Source organism: Emys orbicularis, chromosome 9 (genome assembly GCF_028017835.1).
Source record: "Emys orbicularis isolate rEmyOrb1 chromosome 9, rEmyOrb1.hap1, whole genome shotgun sequence".
NCBI classification, from domain to species: Eukaryota; Metazoa; Chordata; order Testudines; family Emydidae; genus Emys; species Emys orbicularis.
In genome coordinates, this window is record NC_088691.1 from 15,555,390 (window position 1) to 15,582,637 (window position 27,248).

General features: G+C 42.8%; 1 protein-coding gene across 4 annotated transcripts in view; it reads right to left on the reverse strand.

Moving 5' to 3' along the window:
• TENM1 (teneurin transmembrane protein 1) overlaps positions 1–27,248 on the reverse strand; it is a 385,653-nt gene that overhangs the window by 337,494 nt on the left and 20,911 nt on the right. The gene's annotated exons all lie outside the window — the stretch shown is intronic.

The following is a 27,248-nucleotide window of genomic DNA, read 5'->3' on the forward strand; positions in this document are numbered from 1 at the left end:
TAGAATCCTACTTAATATGTTTTGTCATGGAAAATGTTTGGTTCAGTGTCTGTAAAAGATGAGGAATTCACAAAACTTAGTTTGAAATTCTCTGGTAAATCCACAGGAGACATAAAGAATGTTTACTTACCAGTTACTATGGTTCTTTGGGAGTACTGTCCCTGCATATTCACACTTATGGAATGTGGCTCTTCAGTGCCACTGAACTTCAGAAACTTTCTAGAAAACCAATGACTGTTGGGACAGCACAAGTGCCCCCCTATGGGACTGAATCATCAGCGCCACAATTTTAAAGGGCTATACAATCCCCAACCATTTTAGTCACTCCACACACAGCATAGCTGTATAACAGTAGAACTTTGGAAAAGAGTAGAAGGTGGGCAGGAACCAGAATGAATATGCAGAGGAGACACTCTCAAAGAGCCACAGATAAGTAACCTCTCTTTCTTCTTTGAGATAGCCTCTGCATATCCTCACTTGGGAAAAACAGACTCTCAGGAAGGTAGGTTGAGGAGTTTTCATTCAATAAGGATTGCAGAACTGTCCTCCCAAATTGAATATCAGATCCGTACTCTCAGTTGAGAAAGTTGTGCTGCGTACAGGGGTATAGAAAATTCCTGGTAGCTGCCCTGTAGATTTCTATGATAAAAACATTAGAGCAGCGGTTCTCAAACTGTGGGTCGGGACCAGTGTTCCCTCAAATTTTTCCCACCCATGTGAGGAATTAATTTTGTTATGTGCACCAATATGAAGGTGATGTGTCACACATCACCTCCATATTGGTGCACATAACAAAATTCATGTGGTGGGGGTGGGGATGAGGGGTTCAGAGTGTGGGAGGGGGCTCAGGGCTGGGGCAGAGGGTTGGGGTGCAGGTGTGTGAGGACTCCAGTTGGGGGGTGCGGGCTCTGGGCTGAGGCTGGGAATGAGGGGCTTAGGGCTGTGGTAGGGGTTGGCTGCCTGGGTTTGGTCCAGGCCGCACTAGCCGGGTCCGGGCTGCGGCATGCTGCGCCGGCCGAGGCTGGGCCGCCACGACTTTGGCCAGGCTGGGTCGCCCGGGTTTGGGCCTAGCTGTCCCAACCACGGCTGGGTCCGGGCCACACTGCGTCACTCCGGTCCGCCACGGCTGGGTTCGGGGCCGGGACGCCCGGGTCTGGGTCTGGGCCGGGACGCGGCATAGTTGGGGCCAGGGGGCCACCCCGGCCATTGCAGGTTGAGGGCCGAGCTAGGTTAGAGCCAGGGGAGGGGCACCCTCCCCATGCCACGGCAGGTCCCCGGGCAGGTTCCCTTAGCACCTGTGTTACTAAATAGGCAGCTGCACGGCCACACAGCTTACGGAAAACTTAGGTCACAACCCCATTTTAATGGGGTCACCAGGGCCAGCATTAGACTTGCTGGACCCAGGGCTGAAGCTGAAGCCTGAGCTCCATCCGCACCCGGGGCAATGGGGCTCAGGCTGCAGCCCCCTCTCCTCCCACCTAGGGTGGCAGGGCTCAGGCGCCAACACCCCTGTCCTCCCGGGGTCATGTAGTAACTTTATTGTCAGAAGGGGGGGGGGGTCGCAGTGCAATGAAGTTTGAGAACCCCTGAATTAGAGGCAGGCCATTCATGTGGAGGGACGCTTAATTCTCACTGTAGCTTAAAGCCTCTGTGTCCAGCCTAATCCGTTTGACAGGCACTGAGTTGAAATGGCACTCCCTCAAAGGCTACAAAAATCTTGGTGACTTCCCTGAAGGCCTTGGCCAAAATTTACAAACCTAGGCACCTATAGTTAGGCTCCTCTATTGATAAGTAGCCTGATTTCAAAAGGTGCCAAGCATCTGCACCTCCCACTGTGCCTGCCTTTTTGAGCCCAAGGCATAAAAGACAAGTAATACTAAACACCAATCTGGGAATGGTCTTCCCTGACGCACATTAGACTGCATGCATCTTTATAACCTCAGCTATGAAAGCTCAAGTACTGTGAGCAGATACTGTGTGGTCCCAAGACACCCTATTTTTCTATGAGGTTCCCAAAGCTCATCTTGAATACTCAGAGTTCCACCTTGATGAAAAATCATTGGGTACATTTACAATATATTTTATATCGCTCTGCCGGAGAATGGCTTCTGATATGGAGCACGGTTCAATTTTAGTCTTTAATTTGAATTATGTGTACCATGCATCTGAGACACAAACTCTGAGCTCTTTATAGTCAAATTAGACAAGATGGGTTAACTCTTGGTTCCTTTGAGGTTCAGGGAGAGTTCTGCCATGAACTTCAGCAGGGCCAGATTTTGGACATCTTAGTCCAGTGTTGGGTTAAGAAAGCCATATGTCATACACTATGGTCCCAACCACCTTCTCTGTGTACAAGATGAACATTTCAGATGTTTTTTTCTTGACAAATAATCATCTACCATTAACTTACTGCAAATTATCATTGCATTTACTTTCATCTACTTACAGCACAGTAAGTTAATAAAAATACTTTATTGCCCAATGTCATACAAATATGGAGGACCAAGAGCTATATACCAGTTCTGAGTTCAAAATAGGGCTAATAATTAGCCAGCTAAAGTGCTACACAGTTATAACGAAGTATCAATGACATGAATGATTATTAATCATCATTAATGATCTGGAGGATGGCGTGGATTGCACCCTCAGCAAGTTTGCAGATAACACTAAACTGGGAGGAGTGGTAAACACACTGGAGGGTAGGGATAGGGTACAGAGGGGCCTAGACAAATTAGAGGATTGGGCCAAAAGAAATCTGATGAGGTTCAACAAGGACAAGTGCAGAGTCCTCCATTTAGGACAGAAGAATCCCATGCACTGCTATAGACTAGGGACCGAGTGGCTAGGCAGCAGTTCTGCCGAAAAGAACCTAGGGGTTACAGTGGACAAAAAACTGGATATGAGTGAACAGTGTGCCTGTGTTGCCAAGACGGCTAACGGCATTTTGGGCAGTATAAGTAGGAGCATTGCCAGCAGATCGAGGGACATGATCATTCCCCTCTATTCGGCATTGGTGAAGCCTCATCTGGAGTACTGTGTCTAGTTTTGGGCCCCACACTACAAGAAGGATGTGGAAAAATTGGAAATAGTCCAGCGGAAGGCAACAAAAATGATAAGGGGGCTGGAGCACATGACTTACGAGGAGAGGTTGAGGGAATTGGGATTATTTAGTCTGCAGAAGAGAAGAATGAGGGGGGATTTGATAGTTGCTTTCAACTACCTGAAAGGGGGTTCCAAAGAGGATGGATCTAGACTGTTCTCAGTGGTAGCAGATGACAGAACAAGGAGTAATGGTCTCAAGTTGCAATGGGGGAGGTTTAGGTTGGATATTAGGAAAAACTTTTTCACTAGGAGGGTGGTGAAGCACTGAAATGGTTTACCTAGGGAGGTGGTGGAATCTCCTTCCTTAGAGCTTTTTATGGTCAGGCTTGACAAAGCCCTGGCTGGGATGATTAGTTGGGGATTAGGTCCTGCTTTGAGCAGGGGATTGGACTAGATGACATCCTGAGGTCCCTTCCAAACCTGATATTCTATGAAAACTAAATGAGATAAGGAAACCAGGCTACTTGTTTAAATGTGGATTGCAGATGCTAGGCTTTCTCCCAATTCTTTGTGGACAAAATCATCTATTACCAAAAAATGAGTGTAACAACCAATTTAAAATTCTGATTAAATGGCATAAGTTACCATAGAAATTGACATGCTTTGGCTCTTAGTTAAACATCTAAAAATGTTCAAGGTCAAAAAGTCACTGATGATTAGCTCACAGTCAGCAGTGGAAACAATCTTTGTCAAATATGTGGAGAAACCCATGTATAGTTTCTACTGAATCAATGTATTACAATAGTTAGTCAGAGTTTCAGCAGGTAGTATCAGAAAAGTGGAAGAAATGAATATCCTCTATTTATATAAAATCCATAATTATCAAAGGAAAGGAAGAGATTTGTTTATTAAACAAAACTCAGGGCTTGTCTACACTTACTGGGGGACCGACAAGCGGAGATCGATGCATCAGTGGTTTATTTAGCAGGTCTAGTGAAGATCCACTAAATCGACCGCAGATCACCCTCCTGTTGATTCCTGTACTCCACTTGAACGAGAAGTGCAAGGGGAGTCGACGGGAGAGCGACAGTAAGTAGATCTAAGAACGCTGACTTCAGCTACGTTATTCACGTAGCTGAAGTTGCGTAACTTAGATCCATCTCCCCCCGTAGTGTAGACAAGGCCTCAGAAGCGGTCAGATTAGCCTCATACATTTGGTCAGTTGTAGTGTCTATCAAGACTGGATGTTATAACTGCCATGAGAAGATACTTTTAAAAAATAAATCATTTACTACATGAAGTACAATTTTTATTTACAGATGTAAAATACTTTTCTTTATTTATTCCTCAATGTAATAATATCTTTCCAGGAGAATTAACTACAGGGCTAGATTCCAATCGCAATTATTCCATAAGTACAGAGTAAGTCCACTGATTTTTGGATTTCATCAGTGTAACTGAGATCAGAATCTTGCCTATATTTTAATGAGATTATAGAATACCACCACTTTGCAAGAGCCTGATCCTGAATCTCTTTGCACACAGAATCCCCACTGAAGTCAATGTCAGTTTTGCCTGTATCAGGACTGCAGGCATGTAATGAGACTTTTTGGTTGTGTTTCATGTTCGTTTGTTTGTTTTAAATTTGGTAATCTTGCAGCATTTTGCATTCTCTATTTTTGGCAGAGGGTGAATAGACAAGGTAACTTTGTTCCTATCTTGAATCCTGCAATTCTGCAAGGTGCTCTACCAAGCTACTCTCCCCTCTATCAACTATCAGGTAGCTCAGGCCAGCAGCTGAAACATTTTTCACACCCTGCTTCTCTTTCAAAGCAGCCCTGACTTTCTCTCATCAGTCAAAAAGCATCCTTAGTAAGTGCTAACACTTTAGTAACCCTGAGGGCTGTGCTAGCTGGCTCCATGGCCCCAGTGGAGCTTAGGCTACAGGTAGCTTATTCTGCTGTGTTCTACTCCAGGCGGTTTGTTTGCCACTGGCAGCCTGCAGCCCAGGTTCCATCAGTTTGAAGGGGTGAATTCAGCCCAGTAAGTCTCACTAATGCTAATTAGATTACACATGTTTACAAAGGGCAGAATTTACCCCTCAGTCTATATATTAATTCAGAAAGTAGCAGCTAATGAATTCAGTATTTTAGATAATTTTTGTTTAGATGCAGCAAAACAAATTTACTTTTCTGTACAACAATTGATATTCAATTGAACTGTAACACTTTCCTTCCATACACAGAATATTTCCTTAAATATACAAGCTTTTGTAGGGGTTTAACTCCCATAGTATGCATTTTCTGCAAAGCACTTATAGTGCCGTAAGTGGCTGTTATTTTAGCTTTGCACATCTAATCTTGTTACCTAAAATACTCCAATATTCCCTAAGGGAGATAAAGTTCAAGTGGATTTATGATAGGTCTCTTCTTACCAAAAAGCTATAGTCTCAGGAGAAATTAGAGGACATTAATACAAAATCCAAGTTTTACACAAATTGTGTATGTGGGGGGGGAGAAGGCTGAGGTACAAGAATATATAAAATAAATATGAAAAATCATCGCAGGACTGCTGTGGTATAGCTACCTCCAACTTCAATGCTAAGAAACAATATGACCTTTGAACCCTGTTATATATAAAAATAAATATGGAAATATATATGGGAATTTAGAAATATTTTATGTTATTGGGAAATGAAGAAAATTCATCATAATTCAAATTTACTAATGGATAAGATGGCAAATTCCAATTTCTTCTTTAAACAAAAAAAAGATTGTTTTGTGCAGGAAAAATGTACAGATGGGCAGAACAGAATATTTTACTCTCTACTGGATAATGATGCTTTGGCAATTCTTTGTGAGATTCTCACTTTGGTATTGTAATCTGGTAACAGAACTGGCAGCAAGAGAACCCGCCTCCTGCCCTCTCCCTCTCCTCCTCCCCCCACATACTGCCCCTCTCTCTGCCCCACATCCAGACAGCTCTTAAAACATTATAGCTTCTGGTCTGTTAGAGGAAGCAAAGCATTATAGCTCCTTGTCCGTTGGAGGAAGCACTCTCAGCCCACACAGTATTTCTGAAGTCTTGACTACACTGGGATTTTAGCCATCAGTGTAACTACAGTTCAGAGTTTGGATTTGCAAAAACTGGTGTAAATTGTGTCCACACTAGGTATGTGCAGCTATTTCAGTGGCTAAAATTCCAGTGTAGATAATGCCTGACAGATGGTCAAAAGGCATATCTAATTTCAGGGCTTTTTCAGTTGGGGATTCATTGTCCCCTAAATGTTTAGGAATAACTTTCCATGAGTTTCAATTAGTGAAATTTTCTGTTCACTTTTTCATCATGAGGAGTGGCATACCCCTGTGGGAAAAAATGGAGAATCCATTCCTTTACTCACAAATCATCCCAGACCTGTGCACATCTTAGGGGATCCATTGGAGGCAGGGGAACATCTGCACGGATGCCATTTACATAAATTCTGCCACCCAGCCTCACAGGCTACGGCTAGCTTCTGGACAGCTTGGCATCCCCAGGAGTCCTGGCTTCTTAGGGCTCTCACCAGGCTGTTACCCCCTAATTTCTCTTAAAAGGAAGTTCCAAAGTGTTGCTTTCCCTTATGGACATGGGAGAAGAGAAAATCTGTAGGAACCTGGATGACTCCCGAGTCCTAGCCTACACCCTCCAACTCTGTAAAGCCAGTGGGGCTAAAGATGGGAAGAATTGGAACATCACAGAGGTGGCTACTGAACAACAAAAATACAAAGCAGACTCTACTGATATGCAACAAAAATGACCGTGGAGTCCTTAGCTAGTTTTTCTTGCTATTTTTGTTCACTAACAAAGTTTATATTTTACTTAGGGCAGTCAAGTGATTAAAAAAATAATCATGATTAATTGTGCTATTAAACAATAATAGAATACTATTTATTTAAATTTTTGGATGTTTTCTACATTTTCAAATATATTGATTTCAATTACAACACAGAATACAAAATGTACAGTGCTCACTTTATATTTTTTTTATTACAAATATTTGCACTGTAAAAACCAAAAGAAACAGTATTTTTCAGTTCACCTAATACAAGTACTGTAGTGCAATCTCTTTGTCATGAAAGTTGAACTTACAAATGTAGAATTATGAATTACAAGTCCACTTCCTACTTCTTGTTCAGCCAATCCCTCAGACAAACAAGTTTGTTTACATTTATGGGCAATAATGCTGCCTGCTTCTTGTTTACAATGTCACCTGAAAGTGAGAACAGGCATTCACATGGCATTCTTGTAGCTGGTGTCACAAGATATTTACGTGCCAGATGCGCTACAGATTCATATGTCCCTTCATGCTTCAACCACCATTCCAGGGGACATGTGTCCATGCTGATGATGGGTTGGGCTCGATAACAATCCAAAGCAGTGTGGACTCATGCATGTTCATTTTCATCATCTGAGTCAGATGCCATCAGCAGGTTGATTTTTTTTTTTTTGGTGGTTCAGGTTCTGTAGTTTCCGCATTGGATTGTTCCTCTTTTAAGACTTCTGAAAGCATGCTCCACACCTTGTCCCTCTCAGATTTTGGAAGGCACTTCAGATTCTTAAAACTTGGGTTGAGTGCTATAGCTATCTTTAGAAATCTCACATTGGTACCTTCTTTACGTTTTGTCAAATCTGCTGTGAAAGTGTTCTTGAAATGAACAACCTGTGCTAGGTGATCATCTGAGAATGCTATAACATGAAATATATGGCAGAATGTTTGTAAAACAGAGCAGGAGACATACAATTCTCCCCCAATTAATTCATTCACAAATTTCATTAACGCATGATTTTTTTAATGAGAGTCATCAGCATGGAAGCATGCCCTCTGGAATGGTAGTTGAAGCATGAAGGGGCATACAAATGTTTAGCATATCTGGCATGTAAATACCTTGCAATGTTTGTCACAAAAGTGCCATGTGAACCCCTGTTATCACTTTCAGGTGACGTAAATAAGAAGCGGGCAGCATTATCTCCATAATTGTAAACAAACTTGTTTGTTTTAGCGATTGGCTGAACAAGAAGTAGGACTGAATGGACTTGTAGGTTCTAAAGTTTTACAGTTTTGTTTTTGAGTGCAGTTATGTAACAAAATAAATCTACCTCTGTAAGTTGCACTTTCACGATAAAGAGATCGCACTACAGTACTTGTATGAGGTGAAATGAAAAATACTATTTCTTTTGTTTATCACTTTTACAGTGCAATATTTGGAATCAAATATAATAATATAAAGTGAGCACTGTACACTTTGTATTCTGTGTTGTAATTGAAATTAATATATTTGAAAATGTAGAAAAACATCCAAAGCATTTAATAAATTTCAATTGGTATTCTATTGTTAATCGTGTGAGTTAACTGTGATTAATCCACAGCCCTAATTTTACAAGTATCCTAGACCAGCATATCCAATCATGGTTTTAGATGGGCAGTCTTTTTTAGCCATAGCTTACTAAGATCACTAACAATGGAGATTTGTAACTGCGAATGCCCATGTTGTTGTTTCTCAGCCATATTTATGCTTACAGAGAGTCAACAGCAAAACAAAGTATAATTGATCATAGTTTATTGCCATGATCAGCTATTTTAGAACCATACTTAAAACATCTTGTTGTTGCATGAGCAAACTCAGAAATATAGGGTTGGTGGATTCTACCTGCAGATGATGGAAGAACTAACTGGTGGGGTCTTCTGGGATGCAGATTGAAATATCTGGTTTCTGTCTTCAGTGAGCTGCAAGCAGGAGGAAACCCATTGCAAGGCACTGGCAGCCTTTCCCTACACAGAAGGATGTGAGTTTTACGCAAGTAAAGACTGCAGAATTAGGGTTTTATCTCACAAAGAACAAACTAGTGACGATAATTATCCAAAATGAAGCAGAACAAAGGATACTGTCAAAACAAAGTGGAAAGAAAAGAACCACAAGGCTAGTGAATAAACTGACCCTTTGGTCAGTTTCCTTCCAAATAACCTTGTCCACTTAAAGCAGTCCATTTTGTTTTTAATAAACAATAATACCTAGTTAAAGAGAATCTGCTAGTCTAAAACCCCACAACATTAATAAAACATTAAAGAATCTGCTGTCCTTTGTGTGTCCACAGGTTGCTGTGCCACACGTTTTATGAACACTTCTGGCATACAATTAGTAAACTAATTTATTTTTGATTCAAAGGCATATGTTAGAAGTGTTGAGTTTTGAACTGAATATATTCACAAATTTGCTTTATCACAGGTATTTTTCAAAATAAAAATAACAGTTCTTGAACTAATAATGTACCAATTCCTCTACCTGTGTTTTTAAATAGAAAACTGAAGGAAATGCTCAGTCAGCTCACAAAGGGGAAACAAATGCAAATGACATAGGGAGCTAAGTCCCCAGTACTCACTTTATGTCAGTCCTTCTCTGAACTCCCCTCCCCTAAACTGGAGATCAGTTGAGAACAGCTGAGATGCCTTTATTACCAATCTTGACCGGAATATCTGGGGCTTGGTGGCAAGCCAATCTCAGGTTAAGGCAAGAGCCTTAATGAGGGAAGTGAATTCCAGAGCTAACAAAACCTCAGGATATTTACCTTTGTGGAATGGTGTCATGTCCATCTATTTACCAAGCTTTTGTCTGGAGGGGTAGACAGTAGGAATGCAGGAATGAACATGGGATTTTTAAAGTTGGGAGGCTGTCCAGGCTGATATTTGTTAATGAAATAGGTATATTGTTTCACATTTTGTACTTGTGCCAGAGATTGTGTGGTGAACGCATTTTAGAAATTTCAAAGTGAAAATAAACAAAACCCTACAAAGTCAGCCATTTGTACCATAATACACAAACAGAGAGAGCGAGAGAGCGCGCACACACTTTCCTATCACTTGGACAGGAATTTAAATCAGATGGAGGGGGTAATGAGACTATTTAAAGTCATTAAACTCTGGAGAGTATTTATACTAGAAGCCATTGAGGGAGAGAGAAGGCCACAAAACATATCAAATAGAGTATTATTTTGCCTTCATTCATCCCTTTCCATTGCCATTTATTCAAATATCACCCATTCCTTAACATGCATAAATTTAGGTCTTATTTTAATAGATTTGCTGTGCTAACTATATGTTTTTGTATTAAATCCGTGCTACATGGATCTCCATCAGTCCTTTGGACCATTTTTAATTTAAATAAATGTTTTCTTCTGGGTATTTCAACTTTTCTTTTGTTCCCTTTACTTTCCTTATCTATTTAACTTATTTTCTTATTTCCCTTTCCAGAACTAGCCACCAAAAGATGCCAGGGGAGAATAAGGCGGCAACCTAAGGGAGCACGGGCCACCTTCCTGTCACAGAAGGTTAGCAGAATGAACAGAATTCTGATATACCCATACTTTAGTGTCTCCTTTCTTCTGTATTGACCCAATACATTTTTAATATATTGTTTTAAAGTACTGTACTAATTCTCAGAGAATTTAATCCCAGCAGTGTTATGTCGCTTCATTTTACTGAAAACATGAATGTTATTTTTATAATTATTTTACACTTTTAGCAGATCAGGAACAGCAACTATTTCAGCAGGAGGAAAACAAGGAAAGAAATAAGTATCTAAGCCCCCTATCTCAGAGCTGTTGCCTTAGGAAGGCAAAGGGTTTGAAATTATTTAATAGGATTCACAGAGGGGGGCGGGGGGATCTTGTATCTGGAAAAGCTCTAGACAGATAAGCCAAATTACTTTATGGTTACTGGAGAGAGGTTCTGGCTGTTACAGGGCCCTAAACTACGCTAAATCCATACTATCTGTGCTACAGTGTTTTCTTCTCTGCATGCTCCTGAAGAAGAGAAAGAACCAGTTCCTGGTCTCATACAAGAAGATAGGTCTTATTTTACCAGGAAGCCACTTCCTTGTAGAACACTTCTGAATTACTCTGGCTCTCAGAGGCAACGTCTTCACCTCCTGAGTGATTGAGCTACCCTCCATACTACGTAAACTCGTAAGGTTCATGAGATGACCCCCAATAGCAGTACCTAGGAGTCCATAGTAATGGACCAGGGCCCCATTGTATTAGGCACTATAGAAACTCGTAATAACAGACAATCCCTGCTCCAAAGAGCTAACAATCTAATAAACCTTCTAAACTTGTATATGAGGGAAGCTGGAGCCAGTCAGAGCACTGACAGACATCCTAAAGCATGCAGGTTAGGCAAATCAGAGGGGTTGGGGACAGTCTTCATTCCCTGAGCATTGCTACCTGGGGCTTGGGGAGTAAACGGTAAGTGGGAAAGGGGTTCTTCACTCCGCAGGCCCTCTCTATGAGAATTGTGGAGTAGCAGGACAGGTAGTGAGGTCAGTTCTGTTGACCATGATTCTCCTGTCAACCACATTTCCACCCCACTTCATCCCCAGTCCTTCAGGCATTAAGCAGAAGGGAAGTCATTCTTTTTTTAAAATGTTGCTAGGGTTTTGTTGGGTTAACGTGCCTAAAACCTTGTATAGGCATCTTTTAATTATTATTTAAATCTAAGTAAATAAATGAATACATGCACCTCCTATATTCTGCAGAAAAACTCTGAGACTGAGCGCCAACTAAGATTTTCAGGAGGGTGATGAGCTTTTTATAGTACTAGGAGTTCTGCAGTATCAGGTGCAAGATGGTGAATGGAAACTAAGGTTAACAAGAGACTTTGTAATCATCAGACTGAATGGCTATTTCCCCCTTTAAGCCTGACACCTCCTAGCATCTACTGGACAAAGCCTCCCCGCTTGTGAGCCTCTTAGCATTTGCAGGAATGGGGTTTTTACTCCATCAGTCCTTTGGACCATTTTAAATTTAAATAAATTCCCCACATAAAAACTTTGTTAAGGTGAACTTAAGGTTGCAGGCACTTTTCAGTTGTTTGAAAGCATATTGTCTTTCATTAACTTGAGTATTATTAAAGCATTATTAGTCCTTCCTGCCTACAATTTTATAGGAATCTCTGGTTTTTAAAGCCATTTTCCAATAAAAAGTTTTGCACCCATAAATGTGTGGCTAAGTCACACTTTAAGAAAGCAATAGATTATGAAGCCATTCATCTTTTCAAAATTAAATATACCACAGTCATAGCCGGTGGACTTCATTACGTTTATATTTTTAAAAAATGTCAAGGCCAGGCATTCCTGAATATTTGTACAGCTGATCCATAAATGAAGTTTTCCATGGAAGATTGCTCCATTTCTCTATTATTTTACTTTTCTCCCTGAAAGATGTTCAAATGAACAAATATAATTCCTTAAGACTAAATATAGAAAATAAGTAATATAGTACTTTTAACTTCATTCTGGGAATACCATATGGCTGCAACTCTAAGAGGCCAGAGTTCAGGTTGTGGTTGTTGTTTGTGTGAGAGTTGATGTCTTGTTTGAGAGATTAAACCTTAATTTTCAATTTGCTGGGTTTCTAACAGGATTTATTTAGATTTTAAATTCTAACCATCTATAAAGATACACTCAAACTACCGATATGTACCTGCAATCTTAATTTCACCTTTATGAAGCTTTTGTGTGGATAATTTTTAACATTAAAGCAGAATAACTTTCATTAATCAAGAGAAAAAAAATTAGGTCTGAACCTACAGAAATTTCTAATAGACCTTAGGGTGTAAAAAAGAAAGCCAGTTTCTCCCACCAGTTTCGATTTTAACTTATCAGCTGCTAAATTAAAATGTACATTATGAGTCTACATGCTGAAAAAAATATACCTCTAGGTTCGAAAACTTTTTTGCATTTTTCCCTTTACTTTCTAGTAAAGTCCAGTGGAATAAATTACGTTCTAAGGGCCAGATTCTGTTCTAAGTTAAACCAATGTAAATATGGTGTAAACAAAATTAGACGTTAGTTTCCATGTTATATGGACACCTTTGGTGTTAAATTTTTCATCAATTGAGTAACAGATGATGCCACATTTACAGGTCAGGAGTCCAAATTATGATTTAATTTACATTGGTGTAAATGCAGCCTAACTCCTCTGAAACCAGCTGGCCAGACAATGGTGCTACATTGATTTTTACACCCCGAGAAGCTGGTCCAGTTCATACCTAACAAATATCCCTGGTGGTGGAAAGTCTGTTGCAGATATGGTAATAGTAGAAATATGCCACACGTCTCCTTCTCTGGTGGACTTGCTGGGGAGCCACACAGCACAAAGAACAGGTGCCACTGTCAAAATAGGGGTCATGGAGTAACTCCATACATTCCCTAATCAGCATCTGTCAGTAGAGATGGAGATTTAACCTCAATTTAAAGCTGCTTTAAAGGAAATCAGTGTTACTCCCACCTGTTTTCTCTCAGAGTGAACTGAATGGAGGGGAGGTACCCAGGCCAGAGTGGAAGGTATAATTTATCACTCCCTGAGTCATCTTCAATGAATTTGCCCCAATTGAGTTAATTCCTGATTTGACTCAGTGTAACTGAGAGCAGAGCTTGACCCAGAATCAGTTATCTTCATTCATTCAGTAAGTTTACATTCACCAACATTCTAGCCTGGAATGTATTTTCTAAATTTAAAATTACGAAAAAATACTTACAACAAAAGATTTAATAAAGATGAGTCCAAGCATCTAGAGCCAAACTCACCCAAAGAAAGAATGTTCCGATCAAGTTTTCTAATTGGGCCCATCTCTAATGTACTCATCAGCATTAACCTCTCTGTTTACTAAATGATAAACTAGAGAGACAATTCTTCTTTTGTTAGAATACAAACAAAAACTATTGAAATCATTATGCAGTCATGGTAGAAACTATAGTTAACTAGAAAAATACTAGAGCAATGGCCTCTCACCCAATATCCTGTCACAGCAGTTAAGATCAGCTGGGAGGTTTCTGCTCTCAACTCACACAGCTGAACCCTCCAAGAGCAGTGGCAGGGCTCCCTCTCAGTTTAGGATCCCTTGCCTTTGGAATTCACTCCCCTTGCCAGCCTGCCAGAGCCAAAGTGTACCAATCTTCAAGGCAGAATACAAGACATTTATTTTATATAGCTTTTGACTGTTTTGATACCAGGGGCTCTGAGGGAAGGTTGTGTGTGAACAGCAAATCTAATTTGGGTTTTATTCTTTGTAGTTGTGCTGTAACATTGATAGGTGCTACAGAAGTGAGTAACTAATAAGGCTTGATTGTCCCCTCCATTTTTTGGAGCAAAAAGGATAAAAAACAAGAAAATATGGGCAAATGAAGTGAGAAAAGAATGTCACTTCTGCTGTATTATTCCCACTACTCCAGTTACACATGGGGTGGGCTTGGGTGAGAAAGGGCAGGGCAGGAAGAAAAGCCTCTGTCCGTGCACTCATCCTCCCTACAAACCAAAAGACCGGTTACAGGATTAATTTCCCAGTTTCTCCCTCTATTGTGAAATAAAGGGGCTGTTAGTGAATCTGTAGTAGAAACTTTGCTATCATGAAGCTGAGGAGAAGAGAGAGTAAACTCTGTGAGAGACAGGAGCCAGTCTTTGCAGGATGAATTCCACATTTTTTTATGGGGTCTGAAAATTAGAGAACAGAGGATCAATATGGACCAAGGACATTTCTTTGTATATAAATACTGTTTTTCACAATCCAATGTTTCTCTAGCATAAGCTAGAGGAATCCCATCCTACAAGCACCCAGTGGTAATGTGTCTCCCTGGACCAAAGAGAAGAACTGCATGCTGCCTGAAAATCTCATTCCAGTTGGCCAGTAAAGCCAAATGGTGAGGAAGCTTGTGGGAGACTGAGCAGCTCCTCCGAAGCAGTCTCTGCCAAGAGAGCTCCAAGGAAGCCAAAGCCAGAATATACAGCTTACCTCCTGCTGGTGGAAACTCTATGGGTTCTGGACTGAATCTGTCTCCATTTCTTTCTTATATAATTTTTAAAAGAAACATAAAATGGAGCGTACGTGTGCACACAGACAGAATTTCTATCAAAATTTAACAATAAACAGTAACAGTTCCCAGGTGCATAGGTTAAGAATGTTAAAAAACTCTGTAATGGAAATATTGACACAAAATTAAACAGTAGTCCAAGATCATCTCACAGGGAGGGATTTTCAAAAGAGTCCACGTGAGTTAAGCACCCAATATGGCAGCTGGTATCCAACTTGCTTCGGTGCTTTTGAAAATTCTGTGCAGTGTTCAAGTTTTGATTGCTGAAATATTCCATAAATGTTTTTCACATAAACTCTCGCATTGCTTTTGGGGGTATAACGTGCCTTTCCCATTACACGTTTAATATCAGCTAGAGCAGTGGAGGGCAAACTGCGGGCTGGATCCGGCCTGTCAGGGCTTTCAATCCATCCTGTGGGATTGCCAGCCCCGTGGTGCAACGGGGCCCCACGCCGCTCCCGGAAGCAGCCAGCACCACGGCCCTGCGGCCCCTGGGGGAGGGGAGTAGAGGGCTCCGTGCGCTGCCCTCACCTGCAGGCACTACCCCCCGAAGCTCCCATTGGCCGGGAAGGGGGAACTGCGGACAATGGGAGCTTCGGGGGTGGTACCCGCAGGTAAGGGCAGTGCGTGGCAGAGCCGCCTACTTCACCCCACCCCCAGGAGCCACTGCCGGACATGCTGGCACTTCCGGGAGTGGTGTGGGGCCAGGGCAGGAAGGGAGCCTGCCTTAGCCCTGCTGCGTGCTGCTGCCACCCTGGAGCCTGCACCCTGAACCCCTCCTGCCCCCCGCACCCAACCCCCTGCCCTGAGTCCCCTAACCCCCTGCCTTGAGCCCCCTGCTGCACGCCTCCTGCACCCCAACCCCCTGCCCTGAGCCCCCTCCTCCACACCACATCTCTCCTGCATACCAACCCATTGCCCTGAGCCCCTTCCTGCACACCGCACTCCCTCCCGCACCCCAACCGCCTGCCCCAGCCCTACATTCATGGCCCTGCATACAATTTCCCCACCCAGATATGGCCCTTGGGCCAAAAAGTTTGCCCACCCCTGAGTTAGAGCATTCTGGTGTCTTAGAATTAGGGCTGACCACAAAACAAGAATTTGGTTTTGTGAAGTATTTTTAGGTTTAGAAATCTATTTTCGTTCTGCCTCAGAACAAAACCAAGGACCTTTCACATTTTTGTGTGTGTGCAAAAAATAAAATAAAAAGAGAAACAAAGAGACCTACCTCAGAGCAGCCAATAGCCCAGTGAATAGGGCATTCACCTGGGATGTAGGAAACCCATGATCAAGTCCCTGCTTTCATTGAGTGCTGTACCACAGGGCTATCGAGTCAGTCTCTGTTTCTCTCTCTCCATCTCTTCTGCTGGAGCAGTGCCGCATTGTATTCAGAATTAAATGTTCTCTGGGCCAGACTGAGAGATTGGCTCTATAGCCTGGTGAGGGGTACAGGCACTCACCTGGGACGTGGGAGACCCAGGTTCATGTTCCTTCTCTGAATTAGGCAGAGCAGGGACTTGAATCTGTGTCTCCCACATCCCAGCTGCGTGGCCTAACCACTGGTCATTAGCTATTCTGGAGTGGATCTCCCTCTCAAAATTCCATCCTGCATATAGGAAACTAATTAACATATTTTTTTTAAAAGGTTCATTGAAAAAATTCCTGACCAACTCTACTTAGAATTCAGTGTGGGATGGTTAGATAAACAAAATTAGATAGACAGACCTTCAGCCTTTTCTGGACTGAGGTGAGAAGACCGGACAGACCCTTTCATTGATACTTGGGATTTGTAAGGTGCATATATTAGTATTTTTCTGTTGTTCCCATCTTTCACTAGCATTCCACATTTTGAAGGCTTACTTCAAGTGAATAAAGGGATCCTAATTCAAGGACATCCACAATGGGTACAGTACAATTTCTTCATTCAGGTGACACCAATCCAGTATGAGTCAGGTCAATGTGAAACCCTGATCTAATAAGGTCTTTTCCACTCATTTTAAAACAAGAGTATCCAAAAGCTAAATACCCTTCAGTTCTTCCATTCACATCAAATTACATCCACTTGTCAATCCAACCTCAGTGAAAGAATATGAAAGGCATCTTGGCACATCTGCTACATTTGATTAGCCAGCTGGGGATAAGGATTGTCACTCAATTTCCCCCCCTCAAACTAGTTTTAAGGGGTCAGCCATCAGAAGGTTCAATTTTGTCAAGAAATGTCAGACTAGAATGCCCTCGAAATAATTCTAACCACTTTTACTCTAACTTCTGTACAAATTCTCAATTTACCACAGGATTTAACAACAGTAGTTCACACTTGAAGGTCATCCATACTGCAGCTTAAGTATGTTAATTCAGTCTGATGGAAATGTATGTTTTTGCATTTCTTGTTTGTAACAAATATCACAACAAAAACATTTTAAATAGGGAGAGAATATATGTTAATATATTGCACATTTCACTTTACATTTCCAAATTATAATGCAATGTATTATATATCAGTGAAATCCATTTTAAAATTATTGTGCTTTGTAATTATTATAGCTTGAATTATCCTAGTAGGGGGACAAAATCCTGCTTACATTCCTTATTCCCTTGCAGCATCATTACTGGATTTTTCATTTTTTGATACAATTTCTTCTAAAATACATTTTATTAATAAGCTACTTGAATTATAAAGACTATTAAATTATGCCTGTACAGTAGCTATAAAATATGGCCATATTTTGGTTTCAGTTACATAAGGAAAATCTAAGTAATTAATCTGAAAACAATTGATATATTCCAGATGAACACTCAGTATTGCCACCAGGACAAATCCTATTCTTAAAAAAAGGCCATGCATGACCTTTTTTGTTCAAGCTAAGCAAACACTTTTCTTTTATAAATCTCATCCAAAAGATGCCCCACAAACTATATAACAATACTCAATCTATCATGAAAAGGTTTGAGTCTTCAGTGTCTGGTTAATAAATAATAAATTTAGATTCCTTGACAAATTACAGATGGAACCATGCCTATGGAATGTAAGCTAGTTAGGGTGCAGAAATTCTAGTTAGAGAGAGTGCAGAAGAGAACAATGGCTGTAATGTAACAAACAATTTAGAATTCATCTAGTGGAATCTGTCTTTATGATGAAAATCCATTCCAACAGATACCACAAGCTCACCAGCTTCCCTTTATATTATTAGGGACATATATTCAGAGTACTTGGAGTTAACAGAAAAGTGCTGAGTGCAATTTTCATGTGTTTTTCTCTCCAGAGATTTGAAGTGACAATCCAGAAAAAAACGGTTACTAGCTTTCTGTAACTGTTGTTCTTCGAGATGTGTTGCTCATGTCCATTTCAATGTAGGTGTGTGCTCGCCATGAGAACAGCTGCTGAACAGTTTTCCCCTCAGTGGTATCCATTGGGTCGGGTCTGGTGCCCCCTGGAATCGCACGCTCATAGCACCTGTATAAAGGGCCGGCAGGCTCCTCAGTTCCTCCTTGGTGGCTAACTCCGACAGGGGCAGGAGGGCGGGTAATGGAATGGACATGAGCAACACATCTCGAAGAACAGTTACAGAATGTTAGTAACCTTTTTTTTTTTTTCTTCTTTGAGTGCTTGCTCATGTCCATTTCAATATAGGTGACTCCCAAGAAGGTGTAGGAGGAGGGGTCGGAGCTCATTGACAAGCAGATTGTAACACCACTCTGCCGAATCCAGCATTGTCACTAGTGATGGCATAGTGAGACAAAAAAGTGTGGACTGATGACCAAGTTGCCGCTCTACAGATGTCCTGAATAGGAACCTGTGCCATGAATGCAGCTGAAGATGCTTGTGCCCTTGTGGAATGTGCTGTCAGGACAGGAGCAGCCTGTCGCCACGTGGGTACAGGAAGTAATCCACTATGAAATTCTCTGGGCTGAGACTGGAAAACCTTTCATCCTGTCTGCAACAGCCACAAAAAGTTGAAAATTTAGTCCTTTCTATGTAGAAAGGCAAGCGCACATCTGATGTCTAGCAAGTGAAGTCTCTGCTCCTGTTTATTGGCATGTGGTTTCAGATAGACTGGAAGAAAAATACCCTAGTTACTATGGAATTGTGAAACCACCTTCGAGAGGAAGGCTGGGTGAAGATGCAGCTGGACCTTGTCCTTGAAGAATATCGTGTATGGAGGTTCTGAAGTAAGGGCCCTCATCTCCAAGACCCTTGCTGCCAAAGTAATGGCGATTAGGAATGCCATCTTCCAAGACAAGAAGAATGGAGAGCACGTTGCTAGTGGCTTGAATGGAGGACCTATGAGCCTTGACAATACCAGGTTGAGATCCCAGGGTGGGATTAGTTGTCTTACCCGAGGGTACAATCTGTCAAGCTGATTGAGAAAACAACTACAGATAGTGTTTGAGAAGACAGACCTGCTGTTTACCTATGGGTAAAATGCCAAAATTGCAGCCAGGTGGACTAATTGATGACACAGATAGCCCTTGCTACCTCAGGTGTAGCACGTAGCCCAGAATGAATGGCATTGGTATTGATGACATCGTGGGTGAGACACCATTCTGCAACGACCAGATCGAGAAGCTTTTCCACTTTGCCAGGTGCATAGCTCTAGAAGATTGCTTTCTGCTTCCTAAAAGAACTTAACGAACCCGTCCCGAGCATGCTAGCTCCACGGGGTTCAGCCATGGAGCTTAAAGGCTGTGAGATGAAGGGAATTGAGATTCGGATGATGCAAGCGATCATGGTCCTGGGATATCAGGTCTGGAACCTGAGGTAGTCAGATTGGTGTTTCCATCTTCAGGTTCAGAAATGTGGTGAATTACTGCTGTCATAGCCAGGCTGGAGCTATTAGGATGACTAATGCTCTGTCCCATCTGATTCTCAGCAAGACCTTGTGGGAGAAATGACTGGAAACACATAGAAGAGAAGACCCGCCCAAGGTAAGAGGAAGGCATCTGTAAGAGATCCTGGACTGTGGCCCAGGAAAGAGCAGAATTGGAGACACTTCCTGTGTGCTTCATTGAAAACTATTGGGGGAGTTCCTCACTTCTGGAAGATGACTTTTAGGACCTCTGGGTGAATGGACCACTTGTGGTGATTGGAGAAGACCCTGCTGAGATGATTCGCTAGTTCGTTCTGAGAACCTGGCAGATAGCCTTGAGGTGAATCAAGTTGGCTATGCAAAATTCCCATAACCAAAGTGCCTCCGGGCACAGGTGAGAGGAGTGCGCTCTGCGCTGCCTGTTGATATAGAACACGGATGTTGTGTTGTCTGGAAGGACTGACACACACTTGTCCGCTCCGTGGGGTTGAAACACGTGGCAGGCCAGGCAAACTGCTCTGAGCTCTTTGACACTCATGTGTAGCAAGAGCTCTTCTGGAGACCAGAGGCCCTGAGTTCTGAGGGGTCCCAAGTGAGCGTCCTACACCATCGCCGATGCATCTGTGATGAGGGACACTGATGGTTGGGGCCTTGATAAAGGGACTCCTGTGCACACCGCCAGCAGGTCTAGCAACTGTTTGAGGGAAGTAATCATAGACGGGGAGACAGTAATGATTGAGTCTAGCTGGTGGCGGCTTCGAAATATACCGACACCAGCTATGCCTGAAGAGGTCCGAGACGAAGTCTCGCATGGTAAACCACATAGGTACATGATGCCACGTGGCCCAGGAGCTGCAAGCAATTTCTTGCCATGGTGAAGGGGTGATTCATTCCAGAGGCTTTCTATAGGCCTCGTTATTGCTTGGAACCATGCTTCTGAGAGAGAAGCTCTGGCCTGTACTGAGTCCAGTATTTCCCTGATGAATTCTATCCTCTGAACTGGGGAGAAAGTGGATTTCTATGCATTTAGGAGCTAAGACCTATGTCTTGGAAGGTCAACTGTATTAGCTTCACATCTCCCTATATCTGAAGTTTGGACCGACCTCTGGCCAGCCAGTCATCAAGTTATGGATAAACCTGAACTCCTTGTCTCCTCAGGAAGTCCACGATGACTGCCATACATTTCGTGAACATCTGAGGGGCCACTGACAGGCCAAACAGGAGCACTATAAACTGGTAGTGCACATGGTTCACGATGAATCTGAGGAACCTTCTGTGTCCGTGAAAGATTGCAATATGGAAATAAGCATTCAAATTGAGGACAGTGTACCAGTCCCCTGGATCCGGGGAGGGGACGATGGAGGCCAAGGAGACCATGCGGAACTTCAGCTTCTTCATGAATTTGTTGAGGTTTCACAGGCCCAGAATCGGTCTGAGACCACCGTTGGCTTTCGGGATTAGGAAATAGTGGGACTAGAAGCCCCAGGCCTTTAGCTCCGGTGGAACCTCCTCCACTGTTCCCACCCTTAGGTGCGACTGCAATCTTGGGCTAGAAGTTGCTTGTGAGAAGGATTCCTGAAGAAGGACGGAGAGGAGGGGTGGGAAGGGGGGAACAACAGAACTGAATCATGTATCCCAGTGCTGTTGTGCATAGCACCCAGAGGTCTGAGGGAATAAAGGCCCACGCATGATAGAAGTGGGACAACCGGTCCACAAAAACTGGGAAGTTTGGATTCACAAATTGTCCTACCCCAAGCATCTAGGGGTGCAGGCACGGATGCAGACGAAGATTGTGGCAGAGGCCTCCTCCTATAGCCCCTACTCCTCCTCCTGCCATAGTCCTGTTGAGCAGGTGGTGGGAAGAAGCGAGCCGTCAGATGGGGCCTATAGTGCTTCCTCAAGGGGGCCAGTGTATGAAGGCCTAAGGACTTCGAGTGTGGCCCTTGAGTCCTTCAAACTGTGAAATTTGGAGTCTGTCTGCTCAGAAAAGAGCGACATATCCTCAAAAAAACGGTCCTGTAATGTGTGTTGGACCTTGTGCAGCAAGCCCAAGGATTGAAGCCATGAGCTTCTACGCACAGTCACAGCAGAGGCCACGGATCAGGCTACCGAGTCCACCCATCCAGGGCTGCTTATAGGGACGCCTTACTATGCACTTACCTTCCTCTACAAGCGCCACAAATTCCCATCTGGAGTCCTGTGGTTGCAGCTCCTTAAATTTTTGCATAGAATCCCAGGAGTTGAAATCGTACCTATTCAGGAGCGCCTGCTGATTGGCGATCCTGAGCTAGAGCCCCCCTGTTGAATAGACCTTCCTCCCAAAACGATCTAACTTTTTGGCATCTTTGGCCTTGGATGTTGGCCCATTGACCCTGCCTTTCCTGTTCGTTGACTGTGAACCCCACTAAAAAGCCCAGTGGTGGATGAGTGTACAGGAACGCAAACCCTTTAGCTAGGACAAAGTATTTTTTTTCAGTTTTCTTTGCCATCGGCTAAAGGAATGCTGCGGTTTGCCATTACGCAAATGAGGTCCATTATGGCATCATTCAGGGGCAATGCCATTCTCATTGCCACCAAGATGTCCACAAGGGAATGAGAGGACTCTCTGATTTCCTCCACCTAGTTACACAGGTTCCGAGCTACCTTCCTTGGGGGCTCTTGAAACATTTTATAATCCTCCGGGGGGGGGGGGGGATGCAATATCAGTTCCCGCGACTGCCTCACATGGGGGAGAGGAGGACGATGCCTAAACTAGCACCAGGCCCTGCTCTTTGCCCTTGGCACTGGATGGGTCCCGTGATGATATCTCTTGATATGTGGCACCAGCCTTGGTACCGGATCCTGTTCTGTGGGTAGTGGGAGCGGTCTGGGCTCCAAAACCACAAAATATGACCTTCTGGAGTGTGACCCTGGCTGCGATGGGAAACCCCAGGGGTTCAAGAAAGGCCACTAAATGGGGAACTGGCACTGTCCCTGTGGCCACCCCGCAGGTGGGACTCCTTGGTTCAGGTCCATGGCTAGATAGCACCAGGTGGAATGGCGGTGTTGGCTCCCATGTGAGATGTAAGACTCACCTCCAAGTCCATCTCTGAGGATTCCTTCAGAGACCAGGGCGGAGCAGTGCCAACCAGTACTGGTGAACGGTGCCAGGAGGGTGGAGACAGGGGTTGCACCATCATGGCCGGTTTCCCCTTTGAAACTATCTGAGGCCTTGAGCCCGCAGAAATCTTTCCTGCCAGTGCAGCCTCAGACAGCTCCTGTATGGCTGGGGACGGCAGTACAGTTAGAGTGAGTAAGTCTCTTGCTGCCACGAATGCCTCTGGCATTGATGGTATTAGCAGAGTAGTGGGGGCTCTGGAGGCTCTCCCATGGTGGCGAGTCTATCGGCACTGGACTCAGCGGCTCCCACTCCAGGACCGGAGTCAATAATGTGTCACAGGCTGTCGATGCTGCAGAGTGACCCAACGTGGGTCACATCCTGGCACTGTCCCTCTGCCCCTCCAACCTCGGGGTTGGCAATTGGCCTCTGTCAGTCTTTCTTTGTTTCTTCCTAAGCACCGGCAACAGGGAACAGTGCTGAGGTTGTCTCGCCAGCATGCCTTTCTTTGGTACTGCGGATGTTTGATGGTGCCGCGACTCCTTAGATGCAGACGGAGCATCTCGTCTTGGTGCCAGAAATGGGGAACTACATTGAGTGTCCCAAACTGTCCCAAACCACGGAGCTCCTTACTGAGGCCAAAGTACTTGGTGCCGAGTCCAAGTGACATGAGAACAGACCGGAGTCTAGCGTCTCTATCCTTTTGGTGTGGGGCTTGAAGTCCTTACAGATCTTGCACCGCTCCCGCATGTGAGCTTCCCCCACACACTTGAGGCAACTGGAATGGGGGTCACTCACAGGCATCGGCTTGTCATCAAGACTCACAAGGCTTAAATCCCAAAGATCAAGGCATGCCCCAGTCCGCTTAGAGGGGTTTGCTAATTCCTAACTAACCATTTAACTAATAACTGAAACTTAACTACTAAATTCAAGACAATAAGACAGCTAAAAGACCACTGAGGAGTACTTGAAGAAACAAGGACGAGTTAGTTCCAGCGACCGTCACAGGCAGTAAGAAGGAACTGAGGGAGTGGCTGGACCCTTTATACCGATACTATGAGTGTGTGATTCCACGGGGCACCACAGCCGATATACTGATGGAAAAAATTTCTGGCAGTGGTGCTCTGGGTGAGCACACACCAACATTGGAATGGACATGAGCAAGCACTTGAAGAAGAGGAATTACAGCAATAAGGTTCCTGTGATACTCAGTATCAAAAGGACTCAGATCAACCAAATCAAAAAGTCTCTCCAGACTTTAACAAAGTTTACACCTCTGCTGTGATCGCACCTGAAGCACAACTGGAATTTATCAAAAGTTAGGACACAAATGGAATACAGCTGCAGTTTTTGACATTTTAATTTTTTTGAAGAGGCATAATCCTTTCAGGTCGACAGACACCACTTAGCTCTGCTTGAGCTAGTGTGCTAAAAATAGCAGTGTGGCCACTGTGGTAGGAGCAGTGGCACAGGCTAGCTGTTCAACTAGTATCCCATCTGATCGCCTGGGTACATACTCAGGCAGCCAGAACAAGCCACTGCCCACACCACCGTGGCCACACTGATACTTTTAGCACACTAGCTTGAGCAAAGCTAGCACATGTCCGTGTACCCATGCTGGGAAGCATGCTCCCAGTTGCTGTTTGGACATATCCTAAGAAACCAGGCTCACGTTTTTAAACTTGAGTGTTTAAACTGAGGCAAGTTTAAATAAGTGGATTGATTTTCAAAAATGCCAAACACCCTCAGCTCCCATTACTTTCCCATTGACTTCTATGGGAGCTGTCAGCACTCTGAAGATCAAACCATTTATTTGGATCAGTAATACTTAGACCTCAGTGGCTCAGGAGCCAAATTAGTGATCAACTTTAATTTTTATCTATCTATAGATAGATATTTATTTTCCTCACAGCAAAATAATAATACTTGGTCAGTCATTTTATTAACTACAATTGGTTAATAACATAGTTAAAGCATCCTGATTGGTTAATAATTTAATCACATGATGTTTTAATATCCCGTCTGCAAAGAGTCGCAAGAGACGCATTAAAGAGCCACGTGTGGCTCGTTAGCCTCAGTCTGAGTATCACTGGTTTAGATTTATCAATATGTATTTTGGTACCTAGCTTTAGGATACCCACATTGGAAAATTCTGCTATAGATCTACCGTTTGACCTTCATATTTTTATCTTGAACAAAGACAACCTCATAGCCAATGTTTACCAAATAACAGACAACAGATCACTGGCTAGTAAACAGATTCACTTAGGGTATTGTCTGCTGCCATTTGAAAAGGAGAACATAGACACCTGCTCTTTACAATGAAGACAACAGACACATGAGAAGGAAAAAGGCCACCAATAACATGAAGTTTACCATAGTCCAAAATAATTTTAGTTGATTCTTCAAGAGTGTTTACATTTAAGTCAGGAAACTCAAACGTGCTGATAATAACCATAGCAGGTAGATCACCCGCTTGAGAGATACCTTGGTACAGGAAACTATAAACATTTGAATAAATTAGCTAGAGAAATCTTGACAAGTCAAAGAAATAAAAAGTGAAGTAACTTGACTGAAATTTACTAGACCATGAAAAATACAAGATGAATGGATGATGTATTAGTGGGTACCCATATAGCATTTAAAAGTTTCTGTTACTGAGTAGCATGGGATTTTGAGGCAGGAGAGAAAACGTGCAGCCCAGTGGCCTTCCATTATTGCTGCATCCTTTACTTTCTGCTCTTATGTCCCAATGTTCAGCTGTGCACCATAGAGACCTGTGAACTTGCCATAATTCCTGGTTCTGCCAAGCAACTGTCTGATCAATGATACTTACAAGAATCAAGTTATGAGCCTCCACAGCAGCGGGGAGTACTCTAACCAAAAGGAAATGAATCAATCAAAAAGGTAACATAGCTCAGTAACAAATTAGCCTATACTAGCCCTGGAAACTCTTCCATGCCCTGCAAAAAAGTCTGGCTCGAGCAGATAAGAACTTGAGTTGTGTATCACTTGCAGTATTTTGTCCCACCTTATAAAAAATTGACAGAGGAGGAAGTGAACTAATTGCGGTGAAGGAGACAGTGACATAAATGGAATTTTAAATGTAATTAAAAAGTGATCAGAAAAGAAACACAGAAGAAAGAGCACTCATAACTCTGAAAGGCCCCAGGGAAATGCCAGATCCAAAGTGTGACCTTTAATATGAGTGTGAGCAAGTACATACTAAACTAGATTCAAAGACACTACAAACACTGGTAAAAGAGTCCATGTAGTCATCAGTACAGATATTAAAGCCACTAGCAACCAGAAGACAGCAGGATAAGTCGGCAGGTTCACTTTTTGTATCTCTACTTTAAAATACATAAATAGGAGTTTTAGGAAGGGGAAGCAGGAAAATATAGGGCCCAATCCTGCATACTTACTCACTTGATTAATTCTTACTCACAGCAAAAGTCCCAGTAGAACAGGATTATTAGCGACAAGTGACTGTTGCAGAATTGGACTAATAATTGTGTTTGAATTCTTTTAGTATTTCTGCTGCAAAAACCACACATGGCACTTATATCACTTATCCTTGTATCAGTTTGCTTTGGAATTACTGTAGCAGCAAATACTTCCTATATTGTTGGAATATCTTACATTTTATTTAAAAAAGAGTAACAATAAATCCTGCAAACAACCTTGATCTAACAGGTACCAACAATATTTCTTTAGTGCCAAACCCCACAGCCTTTGAGGGGCTTAAGTGATGATTTGGCTCTGCGGGATTTGGCTCTTATTTTTTCAGTTTTAACTATTATACAGAAAGCAAATAGCAACAACCAAATAGATACAAGTTGCTACACAATTTAGGTAATGTATTGTTTTCAAACTAGCAACCATTTTAGAAGTAGCTGTTTAAATATTCTTTTACACAAAGCTTTTTCTATCTAATGGACAGTTTTATGTTTAAAATAGACCTCAAAGCTCATTTCTGTTTTTTCGCCCTATTGAATTTATTTTGTGCAAACCTGCTGAGTTCAGAGTGTTCATGTGAAGCAGTTTCCACATAGAGCACAAGTCACCTGTGGATTTTGCCTTTTTTCACAGTATCTAATAACTGGCATTTCATTCCTCTACCAGCTGCTTCAACAATTCCTGAAGTGCCTCATCTCCTACAGTGTCTGATATTAGATACAGGGGTGACAAAGCAGATGGGAAGTAAACAGAGCAGCTGAACAGAGATGCTGGCAGAGGATTCAAGCAGCAAATCCAGATGTGGCTATGAGGTCACAAAACATTTGTTTTTAAGGGCCTGAATGAATTCTCTTTAAAGTAATAGCAAGACTCCCACTGACTTAGATGGGAGTTAGACCAGCCTAAAGGCTCAATCCTGTAAAATGCTGAGCACTCAGGTCT